The 26,875-nt window shown below is 40.7% G+C and overlaps 1 long non-coding RNA gene across 2 annotated transcripts in view; it reads left to right on the plus strand.

Annotated features, from left to right (window-relative positions):
• Positions 1 to 26,875, plus strand: part of LOC141278188 (uncharacterized) — a 498,343-nt gene that overhangs the window by 20,934 nt on the left and 450,534 nt on the right. Inside the window, exon 2 of one of the 2 annotated variants that reach the window (XR_012330532.1) lies at positions 15,808 to 15,921. The exons of the other annotated variant lie outside the window; for it this stretch is intronic. This is a non-coding gene — a long non-coding RNA (uncharacterized lncRNA). The remainder of the gene's footprint in view (positions 1 to 15,807; positions 15,922 to 26,875) is intronic. 2 annotated transcript variants of the gene reach the window in all.

Consider the following 26,875-nt stretch of genomic DNA (forward strand, 5'->3'; position numbering starts at 1 on the left):
AGAAAAGCTATTATGTTGGAAGAAGGGCGGTATCTGGGATAATCAGTAGAAATAGAAAGTGTAAAGTTAGTGGATTTAGGGATACTGGTATGGATACCATGATCTTATATATGAAAAGATACTCCAGAGAAAACAGGTATAGTGATTTTCATTCTTTTAAGTGCAATAATGAAGTCATTAAGGGTATACTGTGCTCCCAAAGAGCAGAGGGTATAGCTGAATGTGCCTCACATCTGTTGGCCTAGAAATCGTCCTTTTATTTTATACCAATGGATTTATATTGAGGGGGAAAAACAACATTAAAAGGCAGTCAAAAGTAATCAGAAGTGGTGCTGCATGTAGTCTATCTAGTTCCATTTTGGAAAAAGATCTGGGCAGAAGGGTTGGATGGGTTTGTAGATAGATGAAGAAGGAGGTCATTCAGGGAAGAGATTTTGAGTTGTGTATCAAAGGGTTAACTTTTGCTCAACATGCTTAGGAGAGCTGTTGATTACTGCTGTCCTGTCGCTCCTTTCACTGATTCTTGTGTCACTGCGGGTAATAAATCATGTAGCTTCATATCCACGTTAACTCCCTGCTTTGGCATGGAAAGAACAATGACTACAAGGGGACAGAAGCTTCCTCTTGGTGCTCTGTGGGAGTTGGCTTATGTTTCTAACAATCTAGGCAGTCTGTTGATTCTATTGTTTCACTTATTTTTACCATGGAGGTAAGGCATGTTAAAACAGGCAAAGGACAACTTGTATTGGTTTTCAAAGTGTAAAGATGCCAGCTCCTCACTAAGCAAGTATTTAACTTAACTTTTGTATTCCAGTGGCATCTAGTACAGTTCCAGGCGTATGATATGCATTCGATAACTTTGAATGAATGAATATGTGGCTGAATGGACAAATGAAGTACAGACATACCTTGAAGATATGGCAGGTTTGGGTCCAGACCACTGCAATAAAGTGAATATGGCAATAAAACAAGTCACATGAATTTTTTGGTTTCCCAGTGCCTATAAAAGTTATGTTTACACTATTCTATAGTCTATTGTGTGCAATAACATTATGCCTAAAAATGCTAAAAGTACTTTCTTGCTAAAAAATGCTAAATATCATCTGAACCCTGAGTGAGTCATAATCTTTCTTGCTGGTGGAGGGTCTTGCCTCAGTGTTGATGGCTGCTGACTGATCAGTGTGGTGGTTGCTGAAGTTTCAGGTGACTGTGGCACTTTCTTAAAATAGACAGCAATGAAGTGTGCCGCATCAACTAACTGGTCCTTTCATGAACAATTTCTCTGTAGCACGCAATGCTGGTTGATAGCGTTTTACCCACAGTAGAACGTCTTTCAAAGTTGGAGTCAGTCCTCTCAAACCCTTCCACTGCTTTATCAGCTAAGTTTATGTAATATTCTAAATCTTTTGTTGTTGTTTCAACAAGCTTCACAGCATCTTCACCAGGAGTAATTTTCATGTCAAGAAACCACTTTTTTTACTCATCCATAAGAAGCAACTCCTCATCTGTTCAAGTTTTAATTGCAGCAATGCAGTCACATCTTCAGGCTCCACTTCTGATTCTAGTTTTCTTACTGTTTCCACCACATTGGCAGTGGCTTCCTCCACTGAAGTCTTGAGCCCCGCCGTCATCCATGAGAGCTGGAATTAACTTCTTCCAAACTCCTGTTAATGTTGATATTTTGACCTCTTCCCATGAATCACAAATATTCTTGATGGCATCTAGTATGGTGACTCCTTTCCAGAAGGGTTTTCAATTTACTCTGCCCAGATCTGTCAAAGGAATCACTATCTATGGCAGCTATAGCCTTATGAAATGTATTTCTTAAATAATAAGACTTGAAAGTCGAAATTCCTCCATGATCCATGGGCTGCAGAATGGATGTTGTGTTAGCAGGCATGAAAACAACATTAAACTTGTACATCTCCATCAAAGCTTTTGGGTGACCAGGTACATTGTCAGTGAGCAGTGATATTTTGAAAGGAATCTTTTTTTCCTGAATAGTAGATCTCAACAGTGGGCTTAAAATATTCAGTAAACCATGTTGTCAACAGATGTGCTGTCATCTAGGCTTTGTTGTTCCATTTAGAGAGCACAGGCAGAGTAGACTGAGCATAATTCTTAAGGGCCCTAGGATTTTCAGAATGGGAAATGAGCAGTGGCTTCAACTTAAGGTCATCAGCTGCATTAGCCCCTAACAAGAGAGTCAGTTTCTCCTTTGAAGCTTTGAAGCCAAGCTTTAGCTTCTCCTCTTTAGCTCTGAAAGTCCTACATGGAATCTTCTTTCAGTATAAGGCTATTAGGTTTACATTGAGAATCTGTTTAGTGTAGCCGCTTTCTTTAATTATCTTAGCTAGATCTCCTGAGTAACTTGCTGCAGCTTCTACATCAGCATTTGCTATTTCACCTGGCACTTTTATGTTATGGATACAGCTTCTTTCCTAAAATCTCACAAGGCAGCCTCTGCTAGCTTTAAACTTTTCTTCTGCACCTTCCTCACCTCTCTCAGCCATCATAGAATTGGAGATGTTTAGGGCTTTAATCTGGATTAGGCTTTGGCTTAAGGGAATGTTGTGCCTGATTTGATTTTCTATCCAGACCACAAAAACTTTCTTCATATTGGTAATAGGGCTGTTTTGCTTTCTTTTTTTTTTTTTTTTTTGCGGTACGCGGGCCTCTCACTGTTGCAGCCTCTCCCGTTGCGGAGCACAGGCTCTGGACGCGCAGGCTCAGCAGCCATGGCTCATGGGCCCAGCCGCTCCGCGGCATGTGGGATCTTCCCGGACCGGGGCACGAACACGCGTCTCGTGCATCGGCAGGCGGACTCTCAACCACTGCGCCACCAGGGAAGCCCTGTTTTGCTTTCTTATCTTTTGTGTGTTCACTGAAGTAGCAGTTTTAACTTCCTTCAAGAACTTTTCCTTTGCGTTCACAACTTGGCTAACTGATTGGCACAGGGGTTCTAGCCTTCAGCCGATCTCAGCTTTAAACATGCCTTCTTTGCTGAGCTTAATTATTTCTAGCTTTTGATTTAAAGTGAGAGACATGTGATTCTTCCTTCCACCTGAACACTTAGAGGCCATTGTAGGGTTATTAATTGGCCTAATTTCTATATTGTCGTGTCTCAGGGAATAGGGAGGCCTGAGGACAGGGAGAGAGACGGGAACAGCCGGTTGGCGGAGCAGTCAGAACACACACATTTACCGATTAAGTTTTCTGTCTTAAATGGGCATGGTTTGTGCACTCCAAAACAATTACAATAGTAATATCAAAGATCACTGATCACAGATCACCATAACAAATATAATAGTAATGAAAAACTTTGAATATTGTGAGAATTACCAAAGTGTGACACAGAGACCTGAAGTGAGGAAACGTTATTGAAAAAATGGCACCAATAGACTTGCCTGATGCAGGTGGCCACAAACCTTCAGTTTGAAAAAACAGGCAATATCTGTGAATAAAGCAAAGTGCAATAAGCGGAGGTATGCCTGTATCTGGGGGAAAAGTCGAATCTATTTTTTATGTGCTTTAAGAGATACAAAACCTCTCTGTGTCTAGATGTAAACTTGACATTGAAAAAGAATTTCTTAAGGTAAAATCATAAAATCAACTTTGTTGTCTCACAGTAGCCTGTGCATAAGCATCCTGTGGGGCTATTTTACTTTGACTTTTTGAATGAAAATTTTAGATATAGTCCATAGCCTATCTGTTCATTCTTATGAATAGAAAGTCTCTGGCCTCTTGAGCATGACTTGTACGTAAATGTTCTTAACATCTTTGTTTGTAATAGCCCCAAACTGGAAACTTCATCCATATCCATTAATAAGTGAAAGGAAAAACAAATTGTAATATATCTATACAATGGAATACTATTCAGCAATCAAAAGCAATAGGCTATTGGTGTATACAACATGGATGGATCACAATATAAATATACTGAGTAAAAGAAGCCAGACAAAAATTAGTATATACCATATGATTCCATTTATATAAAACTCTATAAAATGCAAACTAATCTTTAGTGACAGAAAGCAGAGCAGCAGTTGACAGGGAGGAATGAGAAGGAGAGTTTCTATAGAGGGTTACAAAGAAATTTTATGGGGTGATGGACATGTCCACCATCTTGATTGAGGTGACAGTTTCATGGGTATGTACCTAGGTCAGCTTTATCCAGTTATACACTTTAAATATGTGCAAGTTATTGTACAATAATTATATCTTAGTAAATTCATTAACAACAACAAGAGCCCTCGGTTCAATGTCGTGTCTCACTCCTGGAGTCTGAAGTCTCAGCAGGCCTGGTGTGTGTGTGTGGCCTTTAGCCCTCATCTGCACACGTCTACACTGGAGAATGGGGAGACAGAAAGCAGGGTGTTGTGGTTTCCAAACAGGCTGCCCCTCAAGTTTTCAAAGTGGAGGGAGTGGCAGCCCTGCTGGGGAAACCTGGACTCCTGGTTTTCCTTAGACAGAGACCAATGAGCAGAATGTGCCAGAAATCCAAGGGAATTTGACACATGGGCAATGGTGGAAGTGACTGGTGTGTTGATCTGGAGAAGAGGGGTGAAGGGAACCACAGTGCACAGTTTTTACTGACTCTGTGCTTCCCGGAGGTGAGAACCAGGACCAAAAAAAAAAAAAAAAAAAATCCTGCAAAGAAGCAAAGATCAAAATATAGTTTAATCAAAAATTAATTCTGTAGTCTCTTTGTGTTGGGGTGGAAGTGCTCTTTTGGTTTATGTAAGATTCAGTCAGTTTTTTCCCCTCCTGTATTATTGAGATATAATTGACATTCAGGACTGTATAAGTTTAAGGTGTACAGCATGATAATTTGATTTACATACATCATGGAATGATTATCACAATAAGTTTAGTGAATGTTCATCATCTCATATAGATATAAAATTAAATGAAAAAATATTTTTTCCTTTTGATGAGAGCTCTTAGGATTTACTCTTAGCAACTTTCATACGTAACACATAACAGTGTTAATTATATTTCTCATGTTGTACATTACATCACTAGTGCTTATTTATCTTATAACTGGAAGTTTGTACATTTTGACTACCTTCCTCCAATTCCCTCTTCCTCCACTCTCTCTGGTAACCACAAATATGATCTCTTTCTCTATGAGTTTGTTTGTTTTTGAAATATAATTGACCTACAACACTAGTTCCTGGTACACAACATAGTGACTTGGTATTTAGTCAGTTTCTTTTACTTCCCCTTTGTTCTGCCTTTTTTCTCTTCTTCTGAGTGCATTCTGGTGATATTTGAACTGTTTATTTTTAAAAGGTTATTTCTGGTATCTAAACAAATTTGAGGACCAAATTTCTGACTTGTTTATATGTTAAATACCAAAATTTTTGTGCCAATTACAGTGACCATAGTTTCTTTTCAGAGTCTTTGAGAGATGTTGACATGAAATAATATCTCAGCACTTCTTAGAGGACCTACAGAAGGTAGGTCCTTCCAGAAGACACTACACGCTCTGTAGTGTTAACAGAGACTTGTGAACATAAATAAGTAGCTATTCTGTTGTGACATACTAATTTTAGATGGGGGGAAAGCTTTCAACATTCTTAGGGGAAGGAAACCTTAAAACTTCCCATCTGAAATAAACAAGTGTGTGATTTACGGATTTGGGACAGTTTGATAATATATTTGTATATGAGAGGAATAGCCTTTTTTGTGGATATTTCATTGGATTAATTGGTTTTAAAAGTGTTTACTGAGTATCTATTATCTCGCAGGCATCGTGGTGGGGCTGTGGGCACAGCTATGATCAGGCCACTGCCCTTAGGTTATTCTGGTATATTTGTGTGTCCTTGGATTTTTAGCTGGAGACAGGAGACATTTCATTTCATGTTTTAAGTTCTCGGGGGTATGTATTTGAAAGGAATATGGAAGTAGGATACATATTTTCCCTAAGTGAGAAAGTTGAAACAGAAGGATAGACACAGCTTTAAGAGTTTCATTCTCTCTCCACCCCCCGTGGCTTGCTGGGTCGCCTTGCACAGGCTTTATTTTCTCAAAACCCCTTTCCCCCAACAGCCTTGTAATGGGATCTCATAATTGTTTGCACAGTGTTCTGAAATCTTCAGAAGCAAGCTGCTGTAATTGTAAAATGATATTCAAGAGACAAAGGATTTGAGGCGTGTTGGTTTCTCTTTTCCTAATGCAAGTATCTGTTATTTTTCTCAGTGAGGGTCACCAAACAATGGAAGCTGCCAAATGTTTATGATAGAAATCTCTTGCTTTGAGATTTGGATCCTGTGTGGGAGGATTTTTGATTATTTATAATTGTTTACTTTTAGCAGGTGACCTGATTTTTTTCTTTCTACCTTACAATTACTTACTTTATAGTTACAGTGTTGAAAGCATGAAGCTAATATTCTTAAGAGTTTTCATCTGTCTCGTTTCTAGTTTCCTTTCCCCAGCAAAACAATCGGAGCAGTAGCCACTTTCAGTAGCCATTTTCAGGAGCGCAGCCACTTCGGGTGGGTTCAGCATGCGTCAGTGAGGTGAATAACAGCCACCACAAAACATAATGCACACATAGGCAGGCGAGGTAATTGTGTGTGTGTGTGTGTGTGTGTGTGAGAGAGAGAGAGAGAGAGAGAGAGAGAGAGAGAGAGATTTCACCAGAAATCTTATGGGTTGATTCAGAATGCGTTTTGGAAGTTTATGTGTAATATTCTTAGATTAATTATAACTCAGTACCAGTGATCTTGGCAGCCACTTTGTTTGCCATTGTGTTTTTTTTGTTTTAACATCTTTATTGGAGTATAATTGCTTTACACTGGTGTGTTAGTTTCTGCTGTATAACAAAGTGAATCAGCTACCCATATACATACATCCCCATATCTCTTCCCTCTTGTGTATCCCTCCCACCCTCCCTATCCCACCCCTCTAGGTGGTCACAAAGCACTGAGCTGATCTCCCTGTGCTACGTGACTACTTCCCACTACCTATCTATTTTACATTTGGTAGTGTATATATGTCCATGCCACTCTCTCACTTCGTTCCAGCTTACCCTTCACCCTCCCCGTGTCCTCAAGTCCATTTTCTATATCTACATCTTTATTCCTGTCCTGCCCCTAGGTTTTTCAGAACCAATTTTTTTTTAGATTCTATATATATGTGTTAGCGTACGGTATTTGTTTTTCTGATTTACTTCACTCTTTATGACAGACTCCATGTCCATCCACCTCACTACAAATAACTCAATTTCATTTCTTTTTATGGCTGAGTAATATTCCATTGTATATATGTACCACATCTTCTTTATCCATTCATCTGTCGATGGACACCTAAGTTGCTTCCATGTCCTGGCTATTGTAAATAGAGCTGCAATGAACATTGTGGTACATGACTCTTTGTGAATTATGGTTTTCTCAGGGTATATGCCCAGTAGTGGGATTGCTGGGTCATATGGTAATTCTATTTTTAGTTTCTTAAAGAATCTCCTTACTGTTCTCCATAGTGGCTGTATCAGTTTACATTCCCACCAACAGTGCAAGAGGCTTCCCTTTTCTCCACACCCTCTCCAGCATTTATTGTTTCTAGATTTTTTGATGATGGCCATTCTGATTGGGGTGAGGTGATACCTCATTGTAGTTTTGATTTACATTTCTCTAATGACTAGTGATGTTGAACATCCTTTCATATGTTTTTTGGCAATCTGTATATCTTCTTTGGAGACATGTCTATTTAGGTCTTCTGCCCATTTTTGGATTGGGTTGTTTGTTTTCGCTTTTTTGATATTGAACTGCATGAGCTGCTTATAAATTTTGGAGATTAATCCTTTGTCAGTTGCTTCATTTGCAAATATTTTCTCCCATTCTGAGGGTTGTGTTTTCGTCTTGTTTATGATTTCCTTTGCTGTGCAAAAGATTTTAAGTTTCATTAGGTTCCATTTTTAAATTTTTATTTCCATTTCTCTAGGAGGTGGGTCAAAAAGGATCTTGCTGGGATTTATGTCATAGAGTGTTCTGCCTATGCTTTTCTCTAAGAGTTTTATAGTGTCTGGCCTTACATTTAGGTCTTTAATCCATTTTGAGTTTTTTTTTGTGTATGGTGTTAGGGAGTGTTCTAATTTCATTCTTTAACATGTAGCTGTCCAGTTTTCCCAGCACCACTTATTGCAGAGGCTGTCTTTTCTCCATTGTATATTCTTGCCTCCTTTATCAAAGATAAGGTGACCATATGTGTATGGGTTTATCTCTGGGCTTTCTATCCTGTTCCATTGATCTATATTTCTGTTTTTGTGCCAGTACCGTACTGTCTTGATTACTGTAGCTTTGTAGTATAGTCTGAAGTCAGGGAGCCTGATTCCTCCAGCTCCATTTTTCTTTCTCAAGATTGTTCTGGCTATTCGAGGTCTTTTGTGTTCCATACAAATTGTGAAATTTTTTATTCTAGTTCTGTAAAAATGCCATTGGTTGTTTGATAGAGATTGCACTGACTATGTAGATTGCTTTGGGTAGTATAGTCATTTTTACAATGTTGATTCTTCCAAACCAAGAACATGGTATATCTCTCCATCCGTTTGTATCATCCTTCATTTCTTTCATCAGTGTCTTATAGTTTTCTGCATACAGGTCTTTTGTCTCCTTAGGTAGGTTTATTCCTAGGTATATTATTCTTTTTGTTGCAATGGTTAATGGGAGTGTTTCCTTAATTTCTCCTTCAGATTTTTCATTGTTAGTGTATAGAAATGCGAGAGACTTCTGTGCATTAATTTTGTATCCTACTACTTTACCAAATTCATTGATTAGCTCTAGTAGGTTTCTGGTAGCATCTTTAGGATTCTCTATGTATAGTATCATGTCATCTGTAAGCAGTGACAGTTTTACTTCTTTTCCAATTTGGATTCCTTTTATATCTTTTTCTTCTCTGATTGCTGTGGCTAAAACTTCCAAAACTATGTTGAATAATAGTGGTGAAAGTGGGCAACCTTGTCTTATTCCTGATCTTAGTGGAAATGGTTTCCGTTTTAAACCATTGAGAACAATGTTGGCTGTGGGTTTCTCATGTATGGCCTTTATTATGTTGAGGTAAGTTCCCTCTATGCCTACTTTCTGGAGAGTTTTTTTTCCATAAATGGGTGTTGAATTTTGTCAAAAGCTTTTTCTGCATCTGTTGAGATGATCATATGGTTTTTCTCCAGTTGGTTAACTGGTTTATCACATTGATTGATTTGTGTATACTGAAGAATCCTTGCATTCCTGGGATAAAACCCACTTGATCATGGTGTATGATACTTTTAATGTGCTGTTGGATTCGGTTTGCTAGTATTTTGTTGAAGATTTTTGCATCTATGTTCATCAGTTATACTGGCCTGTTGTTTTCTTTTTTTGTGGCATTTTTGTCCTGTTTTGGTATCAGTGTGGTGGTGTCCTCGTAGAATGAGTTTGGGAGTGTTCCTCCCTCTGCTATATTTTGGGGGAGCTTGAGAAGGATAGGTGTTAGCTGTTCTCTAAATGTTTGATAGAATTCGCCTGTGAAGCCATCTGGTCCTGGGCTTTTGTTTGTTGGAAGATATTTAATCACAGTCTCAATTTCAGTGCTTGTGATTGGTCTGTTTATATTTTCTCTTTCTTCCTGGTTTAGTCTTGGAAGGTTGTGCTTTTCTAAGAATGTGTCCATTTCTTCCAGGTTGTCCATTTTATTGCTTGTTGTAATCTCTCATGGTCCTTTGTATTTCTGCAGTGGCAGTTGTTACTTCTCCTTTTTCATTTCTAATTCTATTGATTTGAGTCTTCTCCCTTTTTTTTGATGAGTCTGGCTAATGGTTTATCAATTTTGTTTATCTTCTGAAAGAACCAGCTTTTAGTGTTATTGATCTTTGCTATCATTTCCTTTATTTCTTTATCATTTATTTCTGCTCTGATCTTTATGATTTCTTTCCTTTTGCTAACTTTGCAGTTTTTTGGTTCTTCTTTCTCTAATTGCTTTAGGTGTAAAGTTAGGTTGTTTGTTTGAGATGTTTCTTGTTTCTTGAGGTAGGACTGTATTGCTATAAACTTCCCTCTTAGAACTCTTTTGCTGCATCCATAGGTTTTGGGTCGTTGTGTTTTCATTGTTGTTTGTTTCTAGGCATTTTTTTGATTTCCTCTTTGATTTCTTCAGTGATCTCTTGGTTATTTAGTAGTGTATTGTTAGCCTTCATGTGTTTGTATTTTTTATAGATTTTTTCCTGTAATTGATATCTAGTCTCATAGCGTTGTGGTCAGAAAAGGTACTTGATATGATTTGAATTTTCTTAAATTTACCAAGGCTTGATTTGTGACCCAAGATATGATCTATCCTGGAGAATGTTCCATGAGCACTTGAGAAGAAAGTGTGATCTGCCGTTTTTGGATGGAATATCCTATAAATATCAATTAAGTCCATCTTGTTTAATGTATCATTTAAAGCTAGTGTTTCTTTATTTATTTTCATTTTGGATGATCTGTCCATTGGTGAAAGTGGGATGTTAAAGTCCCCTACTATGATTGTGTTACAGTCGATTTCCCCATTTATCGCTGTTAGCATTTGCCTTATGTATTGAGGTGCTCCTATGTTGGGTGCATAAATATTTACAATTGATATAACGTCTTCTTGGATTGATCCCTTGATCATTATGTAGTGTCCTTCTTTGTCTCTTGTAATAGTCTTCATTTTAAAGTCTATTTGTCTGATATGAGAATTGGTACTCTAGCTTTCTTTTGATTTCCATTTGCATGGAATATCTTTTTCCATCCCCTCATTTTCAGTCTGTATGTGTCCCTAGATCTGAAGTGGGTCTCTTATAGACAGTATATGTACGAGTCTTGTTTTTGTATCCCTTCAGCCAGTCTATGTGTTTTGGTTGGAGTGTTTAATTCATTTACATTTAAGGTAATTATTGCTATGTATGTTCCTATTACCATTTTCTTAATTATTTTGGGGTGGTGTTTCTAGGTCTTTTCCTTCTCTTGTGTTTCCTGCCTAGAGAAGTTCCTTCAGCATTTGTTGTAGAGGTGGTTTGGTGGTGCTAAATTCTCTTAGCTTTTGCTTGTCTGTAAAAATTTTAATTTCTCCATCGAATCTGAATGAGATCCTTGCTGGGTAGAATAATCTTGGTTGTAGATTTTTCCCTTTCATCACTTTAAATATGTCCTGTCAGTCCCTTCTGGCTTGCAGAGTTTCTGCTGAAAGAGTAGCTGTTAACCTTATGGGGATTCCCTAGTCTGTTAATTGTTGCTTTTCCCTTGCTGCTTTTAATATTTTTTCATTGTATTTAATTTTTGATAGTTTGATTAATATGTGTCTTGGCATGTTTCTCCTTGGATTTATCCTGTGTGGGACTCTCTGCGCTTCCTGGACTTGATTGACTATTACCTTTCTCATATTAGGGAATTTTTCACCTATAATCTCTTGAAATATTTTCTCAGTCCCTTTCTTTTTCTCTTCTTTTGGGACCCCCTATAATTTGAATGTTGATCCTTTTAATGTTGTCCCTGAGGTCTCTGAGACTGTCTTCAGTTCTTTTCATTCTTTTTTCTTTATTCTGCTCTGTGATAGTTATTTCCACTATTTTATCTTCCAGGTCACTTATCCTTCTTCTGCCTCAGTGATTCTGCTATTGATTCCTTCTAGAGAATTTTAAATTTCATTTATTGTGTTGGTCATCATTGTTTGTTTGGTCTTTAGTTCTTCTAGGTCCTTGTTAATTGTTTCATGTATTTTCTACGGTTGATTTCCAAGATTTTGGATCATCTTTACTATCATTATTCTGAATTCTTTTTCATGTAGACTGCCTATTTCCTCTCATTTGTTTGGTCTGGTGGGTCTTTACCTTGCTCCTTCATCTGCTCTGTGTTTGTCTGTCTTCTCATTTTTCTTAACTTACTGTGTTTGGTGTCTCCGTTTTGCATGCTGCAGTTCCATAGTTACCTTTGTTTTTGGTGTCTGCTCCCAGTGGTTCAGTGGGTTGTGTAGGCTTCTCAGTGGAGGGGACTGGTGCCTGTGTTCTGGTAGATGAGGCTGGATCTTGTCTTTCTGCTGGGCAGGACAGTGTCCAGTGGTGTGTTTTGGGGTGTCTGTGAACTTATTATGATTTTAGGCAGCCTCTCTTCTAATGGGTGGGTTTGGGTTCCTGTCTTTCTAGTTGTTTGGCATAGGGTGTCAAGTACTATAGCTTGCTGGTCGTTGATTGGAGCTGGGTCTTAGCGTTTTGATAGAGATCTTTGGGAGAGCTTTTGCTGTTTGATATTACGTGGAGCTAGGAGGTCTCTGGTGGATCAATGTCCTGAACTTGGCTCTTCCATCTTAGAGGCTCAGGCCTGACAGCCATCCAGAGCACCAACACTCTGTCAGCCACAGAGCTCAGAGGAAAAGAGAGGGAGGGAGGGAGGGAGAGAGAGAGAGAGAGAGAGAGAGAGAGAATGAGAATAAGTAAATAAAATAAAGTTATTAAAATAAAAAAGAATTATGAAAAATAAAAAAGTAATAAAAAATAGAAAGAAGAGAGCAACCAAACCAAAAAAGAATTTCTCCAATAACAAGTGCTAAACACTACACTAAAAAAAAAAAATAATAAAATAAAAATAAATGGATAGTCAGAACCCAGGACAAATGGCAAAAGCAAAGCTATACAGGCAAAATCACACAAAGAAGCATACACATACACAGTCACAAAAAGAAAAAGAAAAAAAATGTATACACAATAAAAATAGGAAGAGAGCAACCAAATCAATAAACAAATCTACCAATGATAATAAGCTCTAAATACTGAACTAAGATAAACCTAAAACCAGAAACAAATTAGATGCAGAAAGCAAACCCCAAGTCTACAGTTGCTCCCAAATTCCACCACCTCAATTTTGGGATGATTCATTGTCTATTCAGGTATTCCACAGATGCAGGTTACATCAAGTTGATTGTGGAGGTTTAATCCACTGCTCCTGATGCTGCTGGGAGAAATTTCCCTTTCTCTTTCCTGTTCACACAGCTCCGGGAGTTCAGCTTTGGATTTGGACCCACCTCTGCATGTAGGTCACCTGAGGGCATCTGTTGCCCACCCAGACAAGACGGGGTTAAAGAAGCAGCTGATTAGGGGGCTCTGGCTCACTCTGGCTGGGGGGAGGGAGGGGTACGGAATGTGGGGTGAGGCTGCAGCTGCAGAGGCCGGCGTGACATTGCAAGAGCCTGAGGAGCGCTGTGTGTTCTCCTGGGGAAATTGTCCCTGGATCACGGGACCCTGGCAGTGGCAAGCTGCACAGGCTCCTGGGAGGGGAGGTGTGGATAGTGATCTGTGGTTGCGCACAGGCTTTTTGGTGGCTGAAGCAGCAGCCTTATCATTTCATGCCTGTCTGTGGTGTCAGTGCTGATAGCTGTGGTTCGTGCCCATCTCTGGAGCTCATTTAGGCGGTGCTCTGAATCTCCTCATGCACCCCGAAACAGTGGTCTCTTGCCTCTTAGACAGGTCCAGAGTTTTTCCCGGACTCCCTCCTGTCCAGCTGTGGCACACTATCCCCCACAAGCTGTGTTCACACAGGCAACCCCAGTCCTCTCCCTGGGGTCTGACCTCCAACCAAGCCTCAGCTCCCAGCGCCCACCTGCCCTGGCAGGTGAGCAGACAAGCATCTCAGGACCTGGTGAGTGCTGGTCGGCAGTGATCCTCTGTGTGGGAATCTCTCCGCTTTGCCCTGTGAAGCCTTGTTGCTGAGCTCTCCTCTGTGGCTCTGAAGCTTCCCCTGCCACCCAGCCCCCCGTCTCTGCCAGTGAAGGGGCTTTCTAGTGTGTGGAAACATTTCCTCCTTCACAGCTCCCTCCCCAAGGTGCAGGTCCCGTCCCTATTCTTTTGTCTCTGTTTTTCCTTTTTTCTTTTGCCCTACCCAGGTACGTTGGGGAGTTTCTTGCCTTTTGGGAAGTCTGAGGTCTTCTGCCAGCATTCAGTAGGTGTTTTGTAGGAGTTGTTCCACATGTAGATGTAGTTTTGATGTATTTGTTGGGAGGAAGGTTATCTCCGAGGAAGGTTATCTCCACGTCTTACTCCTCCACCATCTTGAAAGTGCCCTGTGTTTGCCATTGTTAAAAATAGGGACCACAATCTTGTGATTTGTACTATTTTGAACAAATTAAATTGCTTAAGCTCAGAACACTCTGACCTACTGAAAGTTTGTTCTATAATATCAAAGATTCACAAGTTGGGAGGCCAACTTAAGCCACAGACTGCTAATCAAGGAGGGGCCAGTCAGATAAGGTAAATGAATGCAATGGAATGTCTTAAGTGTAAAGTGAAATAACTAATGTAAATGATGTAAAACACCAGGCCTTCTCAGGCTGTAATACTCTTCTCACTTTTGTTAGAGATGTGAGTTCAAAGAATTATTTTCAACAATACAAGACAATAGCACCAATGTGATTTTTCACATCAACAGTGACCCAGGACACTCCTACCTTCTAGAAATTCCAGCTTTGCCAATGAAAGGAAGAAATGGTAGGAAAATATTTTTGTCTTCCTCCTGGTCATGTGCAACCTGGGCAGCATGCCGTGATGGGTGCTGGTATGAGTTTGCTGCCGGGATTTCTGGATACCTGGTCAGGCAGTGCTGGGGGCTGCCATGGTAGGGGATCATTTCTGGTGACTCTCCTCCCACGGTGCTTCATTCATTCCCATATTTCTTCCATTCCAATATTTCTCCCCTTGCACATGTGCACAGTGGCTGTGGAGAAGTAGTACCAGCATTCTGGGCACTGTGGAGCTCTTACCCTTCTTCATTCGACTGGGCTTCCATGGTCGAAGCTCTAAGAAGAGTGATCCAGTAGCTTCTTATCATTTATCTTATCATGCATGTCAGTCTATTCCAGACAATCTCATCAACAAATGACTATTCTGTGTCACAAAATGCAGTGGTCTGAAGTTGTGTGTCCCTGCCAAATTCATGGGCTGAAATCCTAGTCCCCAAAGGCGATGGTATTAGGAGGTGGAGCCTTTGGGAGGTGCTTAAGTCATGGGGGTGGAACTCTCATGAATGGGATTAGTGCCCTTATGAAAGAGGCTCCAAAGAGATCACTAGCCCCTTCCACCACGTGAGGATACAAGAAGTCTGCAACTCGGAAGAGAGCCCTCTCCTGCCATGCTGGCACCCTGATCTCAGACTTCCAGCCTCCATAACTGTGAGCAATAAGTTTCTGTTTTTGTAGGCTATGCAGTCTGTGGTATTTTGTTATAGCAGCTATAGAACTGACTAAGAAAGATTTGAACCACATTATTCTAAGTAGAAGAGGTTAGTCACCTCCTTCTCCCACTGTGTTAGTCCAGGAAATACTGTCTGCTCACAGACTTTTCTCATAAAATGACCCCAGGTGGTTATTTCTGTAGAATCAGAATTTCTGTAGCCAGAACTTCTTCCTGCACTTTGCTTTGTGCTGAGTGACCTTGCCATTTGGTCCAGCTGACTCATGCTGGGAGAGCTCATGTGAGCCCCTGGCATCTATTATTATCTATATACATTGATGACTGTCAAAATTCTATCTCTGGGTTAGACTGTACTCCTGGTGAGCTCCAACTCTATATCTATGTGTCTATATACCAGCTGCCTACTGGACATCTTCGTGTAGGTTTCCCATAAACATCCTGAGTTCATCATGCTCAGACCTGAACACATCTTTCTCCTCTCTTAATTTCAAGTTCTCAGTAGCCTGTAGCCAGATGCCTTAGTGTTGAGTTTGACTTCTTTCTCTTCTTCACCATGACACTCAAGTCAGTTGCCAAGTCATTGATAGCACCTCCTGAAGATCTTCCACAATTATCTACTTCCTCTTTCTGTACAGGTCCACCCACCCCAAGCCCACCACCTTCTGGATTTCCTCCGTGACATCCTGCTTCCACTCTTACTCATCTCTCATCTTCCTCACAGCAGCCAGCCAGAGTGATCTTCCTTAAATGTAAGTGTGATCATGTCACTCTTCTGCCTGAAACCTTTGAATGTCTTCCCTTTGTGTTTACTGATTGCTGCTTTTGGCTACAGTCTTTGCGCTCCCCACTCCCCCATCACACTTCATGCTCCAGTCCCAAAAACTTATGCCTTGTACTTTTTTGTCACCAAGGCCAGATAGTTTACCGTGTCTGGGATTTGGTATATATTTATTCTTCCTGCATTAGGATCACCTCCCTCACACACACACACACACACACACACACACATGCACACACACATGCACACACACATGCACACACAGATACACAAACATACTTTGACCATTGTGGATGTCATTCCTCTGCAAAATATTTCTTGACCCCCACAGGTCTGGGTTAGGCACCCTGTAATGTTTAAGAGCACAATGTCCTTCTCAGACTGTTGTTATATTTATTATCTTAAAATTTTCATCTTCCCACCCCCCACCCTGACTTCCTCCATAAGCTCTGTGAGGGCAGGGATCTTGTTTATCCTGTTCCATATTCTGGTGTATCCCCAGTGCCTGAGCCATTGACAAGCACATAGAAGGTGTTCAATTAATATTTGTTGAAATTTTTGATTAAAAGGCCAACTTACATAGGCTAAACTTATGGGAAATTAAAGCTCATCTAGTGATTTGGAACATGCACGAGTGTTCTGTATCTGACCTGATCAGATATGTTTTCTTAAAAAATATAAATTTGAGATGCAATCAATAAACCAGCTGGCAACTATGGACTGTTGTTTCTTTCTTTTTTTTTTTTTAATGTTTTTTCCCAAATTTTTATTTCATTTTATTTTTTTTGGTTAACATAGTTTTTATTATTATTATTATTTTTAAATATTGGAGTATAATTGCTTTACAATGGTGTGTTAGTTTCTGCTTTATAACAAAGTGAGTCAGTTATACATATACATATGTTCCCATATCTCTTCCCTCTTGCGACTACCTCCCTCCCACCCTCCCTATCCCACTCCTCCAGGCGGTCACAAAGCACCGAGCTGATCTCCCTGTGCTGTGCGGCTGCTTCCCACTAGCTATCTACCTTACACTTGGTAGTGTATATATGTCCCTGCCTCTCTCTCGCTTTGTCACAGCTTACACTTCCCCCTCCCCATATCCTCAAGTCCATACTCTAGTAGGTCTGTGTCTTTATTCCTGTCTTAGCCCTAGGTTCTTCATGACAGTTTATTTTTCTTAAATTCCATATATATGTGTTAGCATACGGTATTTGTCTTTCTCTTTCTGACTTACTTCACTCTGTATGACAGACTCTAGGTCTATCCACCTCATTACAAATAGCTCAATTTCGTTTCTTTTTATGGCTGAGTAATATTCCATTGTATATATTTGCCACATCTTCTTTATCCATTCATGCGATGATGGAAACTTAGGTTGTTTCCATCTCCGGGCTATTGTAAATAGAGCTGCAATGAACATTTTGGTACATGACTCTTTTTGAATTTTGGTTTTCTCAGGGTATATGCCCAGTAGTGGGATTGCTGGGTCATATAGTAGTTCTATTTGTAGTGTTTTAAGGAACCTCCATACTGTTCTCCACAGTGGCTGTATCAATTTACATTCCCACCAACAGTGCAAGAGGGTTTCCTTTTCTCCACACCCTCTCCAGCATTTATTGTTTCTAGAATTTTTGATGATGGCCATTCTGACTGGGGTGAGATGATATCTCATTGTAGTTTTGATTTGCATTTCTCTAATGATTAGTGATGTTGAACATTCTTTCATGTGTTTGTTGGCAGTCTGTATATCTTCTTTGGAGAAATGTCTATTTAGGTCTTCTGCCCATTTTTGGATTGGGTTGTTTGTTGTTTTGTTATTGAGCTGCATGATCTGCTTATAAATTTTGGAGATTAATCCTTTGTCACTTGCTTAATTTGCAAATATTTTCTCCCATTCTGAGGGTTGTCTTTTGGTCTTGTTTATGGTTTCCTTTGCTGTGAAAAAGGTTTGAAGTCCCATTTGTTTATTTTTGTTTTTATTTCCATTTCCCTAGGAGGTCGGTCAAAAAGGATCTTGCTGTGATTTATGTCATAGAGTGTTCTGCCTATGCTTTCCTCTAAGAGTTTGATAGTTTCTGGCCTTACATTTAGGTCTTTAATCCATTTTGAGCTTATTTTTGTGTATGGTGTTAGGGAGTGTTCTAATCTCATAATTTTACATGTATCTGTTCAGTTTTCCCAGCACCACTTATTGAAGAGGCTGTCCTTTCTCCACTGTACATTCCTGCCTCCTTTGTCAAAGATAAGGTGACCATATGCGCGTGACTTTATCTCTGGGCTTTCTATCCTGTTCCATTGATCTATCTTTCTGTTTTTGTGCCAGTACCATACTGTCTTAATTACTGTAGCTTTGTAGTATAGTCTGAAGTCAGTGAGCCTGATTCCTCCAGCTCCATTTTTCGTTCTCAAGATTGCTTTGGCTATTTGGGGTCTTTTGTTTTTCCATACAAATTGTGAAATTTTTTGTTCTAGTTTTGTAAAAAATGCCAGTGGTAGATTGATAGGGATTGCATTGAATCTGTAGATTGCTTTGGGTAGTAGAGTCATTTTCACAATGTTGATTCTTCCAATCCAAGAACATGGTATATCTCTCCATCTATTTGTATCATCTTTAATTTCTTTCGTCAGTGTCTTATAATTTTCTGCATACAGGTCTTTTGTCTCCTTAGGTAGGTTTATTCCTAGATATTTTATTCTTTGTGTTGCAATGGTAAATGGGAGTGTTTTCTCCATTTCACTTTCAGATTTTTCATCATTAGTATATAGGAATGCCAGAGATTTCTGTGCATTACTTTTGTATCCTGCTACTTTACCAAATTCATTGATTAGCTCTAGTAGTTTTCTGGTAGCATCTTTAGGATTCTCTATGTATAGTATCATGTCATCTGCAAACAGTGACAGCTTTACTTCTTCTTTTCCAATTTGGATTCCTTTTATTTCCTTTTCTTCTCTGATTGCTGTGGCTAAAACTTCCAAAACTATGTTGAATAAGAGTGGTGAGAGTGGGCAACCTTGTCTTGTTCCTGATCTTAGTGGAAATGCTTTCAGTTTTTCACCATTGAGGATGATGTTGGCTGTGGGTTTGTCATATATGGCCTTTATTATGTTGAGGAAAGTTCCCTCTATGCCTACTTTCTGCAGGGTTTTTATCATAAATGGGTGTTGAATTTTGTCAAAAGCTTTCTCTGCATCTATTGAGACGACTCTTGTCTTTCTTGCCTAGAGAATTTTCTTTAACAGTTGTTGTAAAGCTGGTTTGGTGGTGCTGAACCCTCTCAGCTTTTGCTTGTCTGTAAAGGTTTTAATTTCTCCATCAAATCTGAATGAGATCCTTGCTGGATAGAGTAATCTTGGTTGCATGTTTTTCTCCTGCATCACTTTAAATATGTCCTGCCAGTCCCTTCTGGCTTGCAGAGTTTCTGCTGAAAGATCAGCTGTTAACTTTATGGGCATTCCCTTGTGTGTTATTTGTTGTTTTTCCCTTGCTGCTTTTAATATGTTTTCTTTGTATTTAATTTTTGACAGTTTGATTAATATGTGTCTTTGTGTGTGTTTCCTTGGATTTTTCCTGTATGGGACTCTCTGTGCTTCCTGGACTTGATTAACTATTTCCTTTCCCATATTAGGGAAGTTTTCAACTATAATCTCTTCAAATATTTTCTCAGTCCCTTTTTTTTTCTCTTCTTCTTCTGGAACCCCTATGATTCGAATGTTGGTGTGTTTAATGTTGTCCCTGAGGTCTCTGAGACTGTCCTCAGTTCTTTTCATTCTTTTTTCTTTATTCTGCTCTGCAGTAGTTATTTCCACTGTTTTATCTTCCAGGTCACTTATCCGTTCTTCTGCCTCAGTTATTCTGCTATTGATCCCATCTAGAGTATTTTTCATTTCATTTATTGTGTTGTTCATCATTGTTTGTTTCATCTTTAGCTCTTCTAGGTCCTTGTTAACTGTTTCTTGCATTTTGTCTATTCTATTTTCAAGATTTTGGATCATCTTTACTATCATTATTCTGAATTCTTTTTCAGGTAGACTGCCTATTTCCTCTTCATTTGTTAGGTCTGGTGGGTTTTTAATCTTGCTCTTTCTTCTGCTGTGTGTTCTTCTGTCTTCTCATTTTGCTTATCTTACTGTGTTTGAGGTCTCCTTTTTGCAGGCTGCAGGTTTGTAGTTCCCGTTGTTTTTGATGTCTGTCCCCTGTGGCTAAGGTGGTTCAGTGGGTGGTGTAGGCTTTCTGATGGAGGGGACTAGTGCCTGTGTTCTGGTGGATGAGGGTGGATCTTGTCTTTCTGGTGGGCAGGTCCACCTCTGGTGGTGTGTTTTGGGGTGTCTGTGGACTTATTATGATTTTGCGCAGCCTCTCTGCTAATGGGTGGGGTTGTGTTCCTGTCTCGCTAGTTGTTTGGCATAGGATGTCCAGCACTGTAGCTTGCTGGTTGTTGAGCGAAGCTGGGTGCTGGTGTTGAGATGGAGATCTCTGGGAGATTTTTGCCATTTGATATTATGTGGAGCTGGGAAGTCTCTTGTGGACCAGTGTCCTGAAGTTGGCTCTCCCACCTCAGAGGCACAGCACTGACTCCTGGCTGGAGCACCAAGAGCCTTTCATCCACACGGCTCAGAATAAAAGGGAGAAAAAGTAGAAAGAAAGAATTAGTAGAAGTAGAAAGAAAGAAAGAAAGAAAGAAAGGAGGGAGGGAGGAAGGAAGGAAGGAGGGAGGGAAGGAAGGAAGGAAAAAAGAAAGAAAGAAGATAAAATAAAATAAAGTAAGATAAAATATAATAAAGTTATTAAAATAAAAAAATAATTATGAAGAGAAAAAAAAGAAAAAACATTTAAAAAAAACGGACGGATAGGACCCTAGGACAAATGGTGGAAGCAAAGCTACACAGACAAAATCACACAGAAGCATACACATACACACTCACAAAAAGAGGAGAAGGGGAAAAAAACCATAAATCTTGCTCTCAAAGTCCACCTCCTTAATTTGGGTTGATTCGCTGTCTGTTCATGCAGGGAACATCACGTTGATTGTGGAGCTTTAATCCGCTGATTCTGAGGCTGCTGGGAGAGATTTCCCTTTGTCCTCTTTGTTCTCACAGCTCCCACGGGCTTAGCTGTGGATTTGGCCCTGCCTCTGCGTGTAGGTCGCTGGAGGCCGTCTGTTCTTTGCTCAGACAGGACAGGGTTAAAGGAGCCGCTGATTCGGGGGCTCTGGCTCACTCAGGCCGGGGGGAGGGAGGGGCACGGATTGCGGGGCAAGCCTGCAGCAGCAGAGGCCGGCGTGATGTTGCACCAGTCTGAGGCGCACGTTGCATTCTTCTGGGGGAGTTGCCCCTGGATCCCAGGACCCTAGCAGTTGCGGGCTGCACAGCCTCCCCGGAAGTGGGGTGTGGATAGTGACCTGTGCTTGCACACAGGCTTCTTGGTGGCAGCAGCAGCAGCCTTAGTGTCTCATGCCTGTCTCTGGGGTCAGCGCTTTTAGCCGTGGCTCGCGCCCGTCTCTGGAGCTCCTTTAAGCAGCGCTCTTAATCCCCTCTCCTCGCGCACCAGGAAACGAAGAGGGATGAAAAAGTCTCTCGCCTCTTCGGCAGGTCCAGACTTTTCCCCGGACTCCCTCATGGCTAGCCATGGCGCACTAACCCCCTGCAGGCTGTGTTCACACCGCCAACCCCAGCCCTCTCCCGGCGCTCCGACTGAAGCCCGAGCCTCAACTCCCAGCCCCGGCGGGTGAGCAGACAAGCCTCTCGGTGGTGAGTGCCTGTCGGCCCTGATCCTCTGTGCGGGAATCTCTCTGCTTTGCCCTCTGCACCCCTGTTGCTGTGCTCTCCTCCATGGCTCCGAAGCTTCCTCCCTCCCCCACCTGCCGTCTCCACCCGTGAAGGGGCTTACTAGTGTGTGGAAACCTTTCCTCCTTCACAGCTCTCTCCTACTGGTGCAGGTCCCATCCCTATCCTTTTGTCTCTGTTTATTCTTTTTTCTTTTGCCCTACCCAGGTACATGGGGGGTTTCTTGCCTTTTGGGAGGTCTGAGGTCTTCTGCCAGCGTTCAGTAGGTGTTCTGTACGAGTTGTTCCACATGTAGATGTATTTCTGGTGTATCTGTGGGAAGGAAGGTGATCTCCGTGTCTTACTCCTCCGCCATCTTCCCGGAAGCACCCTGGACTGTTGTTTCTGATGGGATGACAAGATGCCCTGTGTTCCCAGAGCTTCTGCTGGGAATCGCAGGGACAAACTTTCATTCCAGTTCTTGGTGAGCCTTCTTCTTTCTCTTAATGTTGGACATTTGGCCTCAGATTAACTCTTTGGTGGTTGAGATGTTTTCTCAATGCCTCCTTACTCTTTACCTGTCCTTATGCAGTTGACTGTTAAACAATGCAGAGGTGAAGGGCTCTGAGCCTCTGTGCAGTTGAAAATCTGAATATAATTTATAGTCAGCCATCTGCAGGTACCACATCTGTGGGTTCAACCAACTGCAGATCATGCAGTACTATGGTATTTACTATTGAAAAAAATTTGAACATAATTGGACCCTCACAGTTCAAACCCTTGTTCTTTAAAGGTCAACTGTACTATACTTCCAAAATAAGATATAACTGGGGCCTGCTTATTTTTACTGTACAAAAAGAGTCTAACTAAATGCACTCATATCAATGCTTATTTTCTTTTACCTTCATGTATATAATGTCCATTTTTACCTAGACTAACACCTTAAATGATATTGATGAATATCTTGATGCCTTCATGCCTCTGTCTCTAGGTGTCTGCTCTCAGCACTCAACAGTGTACTAGACTCCTGAAATTATTCCAAACTTTTAGTTTTTTTTAATACAGTATTATAGGGTTAGCTTTCTCCCTATCTTTTCTGTTTGTTAAATCCCTTGAGAAATATTTATTCTTTGCTCTGTTTTATCTTTGGCTGGTCCTTGATTTCAGTCTGAATCAGATTCATTTTTTGAACTACCACCTTTACTTGCTTCAGATAAAATCCCTCTCCTCCATTTATCCAGCAGGTGATCAATGCTCCTTGACCTAACAGCTCTTCTCCTTCCCCAGTCTGCTTCTTTTTTTTTTTAAACATCTTTATTGGAGTATAATTACTTTACAGTGTTGTGTTAATTTCTGCTGTATAACAAAGTGATGCTGTGACTGATAGAAAAATGCCAGCAGATACTGTTTATTAACATACAGTTTAAATAGTAAAGTATATAAAAATTGAACTGCTTTATGATGACTACAAAAAATAGACAAAGCAGGATGCTCCCAGACTGATATTGGGATTTCCTCATCCCCCAAACTTTCCCACCTGCTGTTGACTCTACCTACACAGAGGGAAGATGCTCTGGGCTGTTCTGGAGACTCAGGCTGTGTGCCTGCCTGCTAACCAGGTTCAGTAGCCAGGGCGAAGCAACCTCAGACTATCCCTGGATATTCACTGCAAAGGCAAATTCTGTAGGTTACCTGTTCCCTAGCAAGACCAGGGCCTCGGCCTGCCTGTGATCTATTTCTGTAAGCCAGTTGATTTTTCTCTTTTATGTTACACCTACGAAGTCAATCCAAAAGCAAAATATTTCAACCTAGAAGCCAGAGGAAATATTGCAGGCTGGCACGAGTTAGCTCCTGAGAAAACTCAAGGCAGTATTCTCTGCAGCTTTCATTTTCTGGAACTTTTTTTTCTCTGGAAGCCCCTTATTGTTGTCAACTAGACCTATAGCATCCTATAGAAATAATGCTGGTGATAGAAATAATCACTAGAGACTTCTAGAAATAAAAAGGAGAAAATATTGGCCAAGGACAACCATAAGACAGAATGAAGTTGTATCCTGTGTATTTTGCATGCCATAAAGCAGTGTTAGTAAAAGAAAAGCTAATGTATATAAAATGCCTAGTCTGGTGCCTCTAGACACAATTATTTCATTATTATTATTATTTTGGTTCACCACCCCCCAAGAGTGGCAGTGATAAAGCACAAGTGACAGAAGAGTGTGACAGTTATTGTTTCTGTTACTAAAGAAGGCTGTCTCAAGCTCAGCATGGTTGGATGTGTGCTTTTTATACTCATGCTGCAACTGTGGTAGATGGTATATGGGTAACTGCCACTTGCCAAACTCTTAAATTACTGCCAAGATGGTTCACATGGAGCCATTACAGACTAAGAGTGCTGGGAATTGATGCCCAGTTTTATTTTCTAGAGGATGGAATTGGTTTTCTGTTACTCTAAGAGTCTTATGGATTTTTTTTTTCTTTCTCTTTGGCTGCCTAAAATCATTTTCTTCTTCCTAACAGCATCATGTTAGGCTCATTACCTTGTCCCTGCTGGAAGTAGCCTGGTGGGACTCCAATCGGGTGCACTGTCCTTTACTAGCCAAGAGCTAGGATTTGATCCAAGTTAGACCAGTTGAATGTTCCCTCCCTGGAGTATGAATCTTAAGTAGAGGGACAAAGAGACTGAATATGGTTGGAATCCATTTGTCTCATTGGCAGACAGGTCTTAAAGATAACTCCTGAATTCCTTCTTAACAGCCTCTGGAGCAGCTGGATTCTGTTGGTGGTCAAATCTAGTTCTCCAGTCTTCTCACTGGTTCCCATGCACTTATGTTTATTCTGAGCAGCCTGTTGCCTGTAGTTTCTGTTGCCTGTGACCAAAGAAATATAGCTGTCATAAGGACCTGCCCAATAGCTACAAGTCTGATACCAGGCTGCACACTCCAGTCTGCTTGTTCTTAGTAAGAACAGGAGAAAACCGCATGCTTTCTCAGAGACCCTAGGGCCCAGAAGTGAGGAGAGTAAAGTGAAGTTTCTCATCTCTTAGAAGAGGCTCATCTCCTTTGCTGGGTTAGAAACACTTGTAATTATTCATTTGACTCTCCCCAGCAGCATACCAGCTTGCACATAGCAGGTGCTTGGCAAATGTTGACTGAATTAATCTAGTTGATGAGGGGCCAAAGTCCTGAGTTCTATTCTGAACTTTGGCAGTCTTAGCAAGGGGAACTTGGATTAATCTTGGCCTCACTTTCTTCCTTAATAAAATTAGAATCATAATATCTGCCCCACCCACTTCTTAGAGTGGGTAAGAGGGTAAACTGATGTGATGTGTGGGGAAGGATTTTATGCCTGCTGAAGCAGTGAGAAAGCAATTATAAAGCAGACATGGAGTCAAGCTTTAGCTCTGCCCAAGATCCCCTCACTGTGGACAAGTGTCTTGCTCCTTGGCCCTCAGTTTCCCAATTTATAAAGAGAGGGGTTTGGACCATAAGATTTTTTTTTTAATTTTTAAAATTTTATATTGGAGTATAGTTGATTAACAATGTTGTGTTAGTTTCAGGCATACAGCAAAGTGATTCTATTATACATATACATGTATCTATTCTTTTTCAAATTCTTTTCCCATTTCGGTTGTTACAGAATACTGAGCAGAGTTCCCTGTGCTATACAATAGTGGACCATAAGATTTTAATGTTTCCTTTGACTTCTAACTTTCTGCAATTCTGTGACTGGAAAGTTAGAACTATTTGTTGTGGAGCAGCTGAAGTAATTCAGAAGCTTCATAAGCTGCTTCTCTTCAACACCTTAGTCTTCTTCCATCATCTTTGGTAGGACTTGATCAAGTCCTACCTCTACTCTAATTCTCTTAATTTCACGTGGGGATTAATAGGTTTGGGCTGCCTTAATTTTAGCCTAATGTATCAAATGGGATGTGTCTCAGTTTTCACATAACAGATCCAAAACTTAGTGACTTTAAATAATAGCTCTTTGTTTGCTCATCATTCTGTAGATTGTTAACTTGGGCAGGGTTCATTTGGGGCGGCTCATCTCTGCTGCACTTGGAGTTGGCTGTGTTCACTCATGCTTTTGAGTCCCCTTGGCAGACTGTCTGGGGCCAGCTCATTCTGGATAACCTCATTCATAGGTCCAAGGTATCAGCTGAAAGAGCTGGAATGCATGAGGTGGCTGGGCCTTTCTTTCCATATCATGTCTCACTCCAGGAAGGCCATCATCCTCGAGAAGGCTAGCTGGGCTTCTTTGTGTTCCACGGGGTGAGCATGGAAGCTGCAAGTGAACTGATGCTTGGAAGTCACACATGTCATTTCTCCCTCATTCTAATGGTCAAAGCAAACCACAAGGCCAACTCAGATTCAAGCAATTGGAAAATAGACTCCATTTCCTGCAAAAAAATTTGTGGCCATATTTAGTCTATCACAGAAAGGCATGGTGGAAGACACTGGGGGAAAAAGCAGAAGTTAATATTCATATGTTTGGAATGGAATGTAAGGAGTAGAAAATTTAAATAGAAAATCCTTTATCCATTGAATAAAAGGTGAACAAATGTTTAAGGAATACTAATGTAAAGTGATACCATATTGTCATCTTGCTGAGGTTCCCATATGTCTTTTTTTTTTTTTTTTTTTGGTGGTACGCGAGCCTCTCACTGCTGTGGCCTCTCCCGTTGCAGAGCACAGGCTCCGGACACGCAGGCTCAGCGGCCATGGCTCACGGGCCCAGCCGCTCTGCGGCATGTGGGATCTATCCCGACCGGGGCACGAACCTGTGTCCCATGCATCAGCAGGCGGACTCTCAACCACTGCGCCACCAGGGAAGCCCTCCCGTATGTCTTGATTGGGTTCAGTATAAGGGCCCATTTGGTATAAATGGATACATCCTCTTGTCTAGGCGGCTCTTTGAGGGAGGAGCTTTTTATGTCAGATGACTTAAAATCCAATAAACAGCTTAAAAACAATACAGAAAAAAAATCAAGGCTTTTTTTTTTTCCTTTGAATCAATAAGCATAGCATGTCTTGGTTACTCAACCATCACTATTTGGCTCCACTAAAAGTTGTCTTTCCAACTGGAATTAATAGTTCAGATTTAAGACCAGTTGACTGTCTTAAATGCAGGAGCGGGTATGTCCTGGAGTCTTGCCAGGCATG

This window comes from Tursiops truncatus, chromosome 3 (genome assembly GCF_011762595.2).
Source record: "Tursiops truncatus isolate mTurTru1 chromosome 3, mTurTru1.mat.Y, whole genome shotgun sequence".
Taxonomy (NCBI): domain Eukaryota; kingdom Metazoa; phylum Chordata; class Mammalia; order Artiodactyla; family Delphinidae; genus Tursiops; species Tursiops truncatus.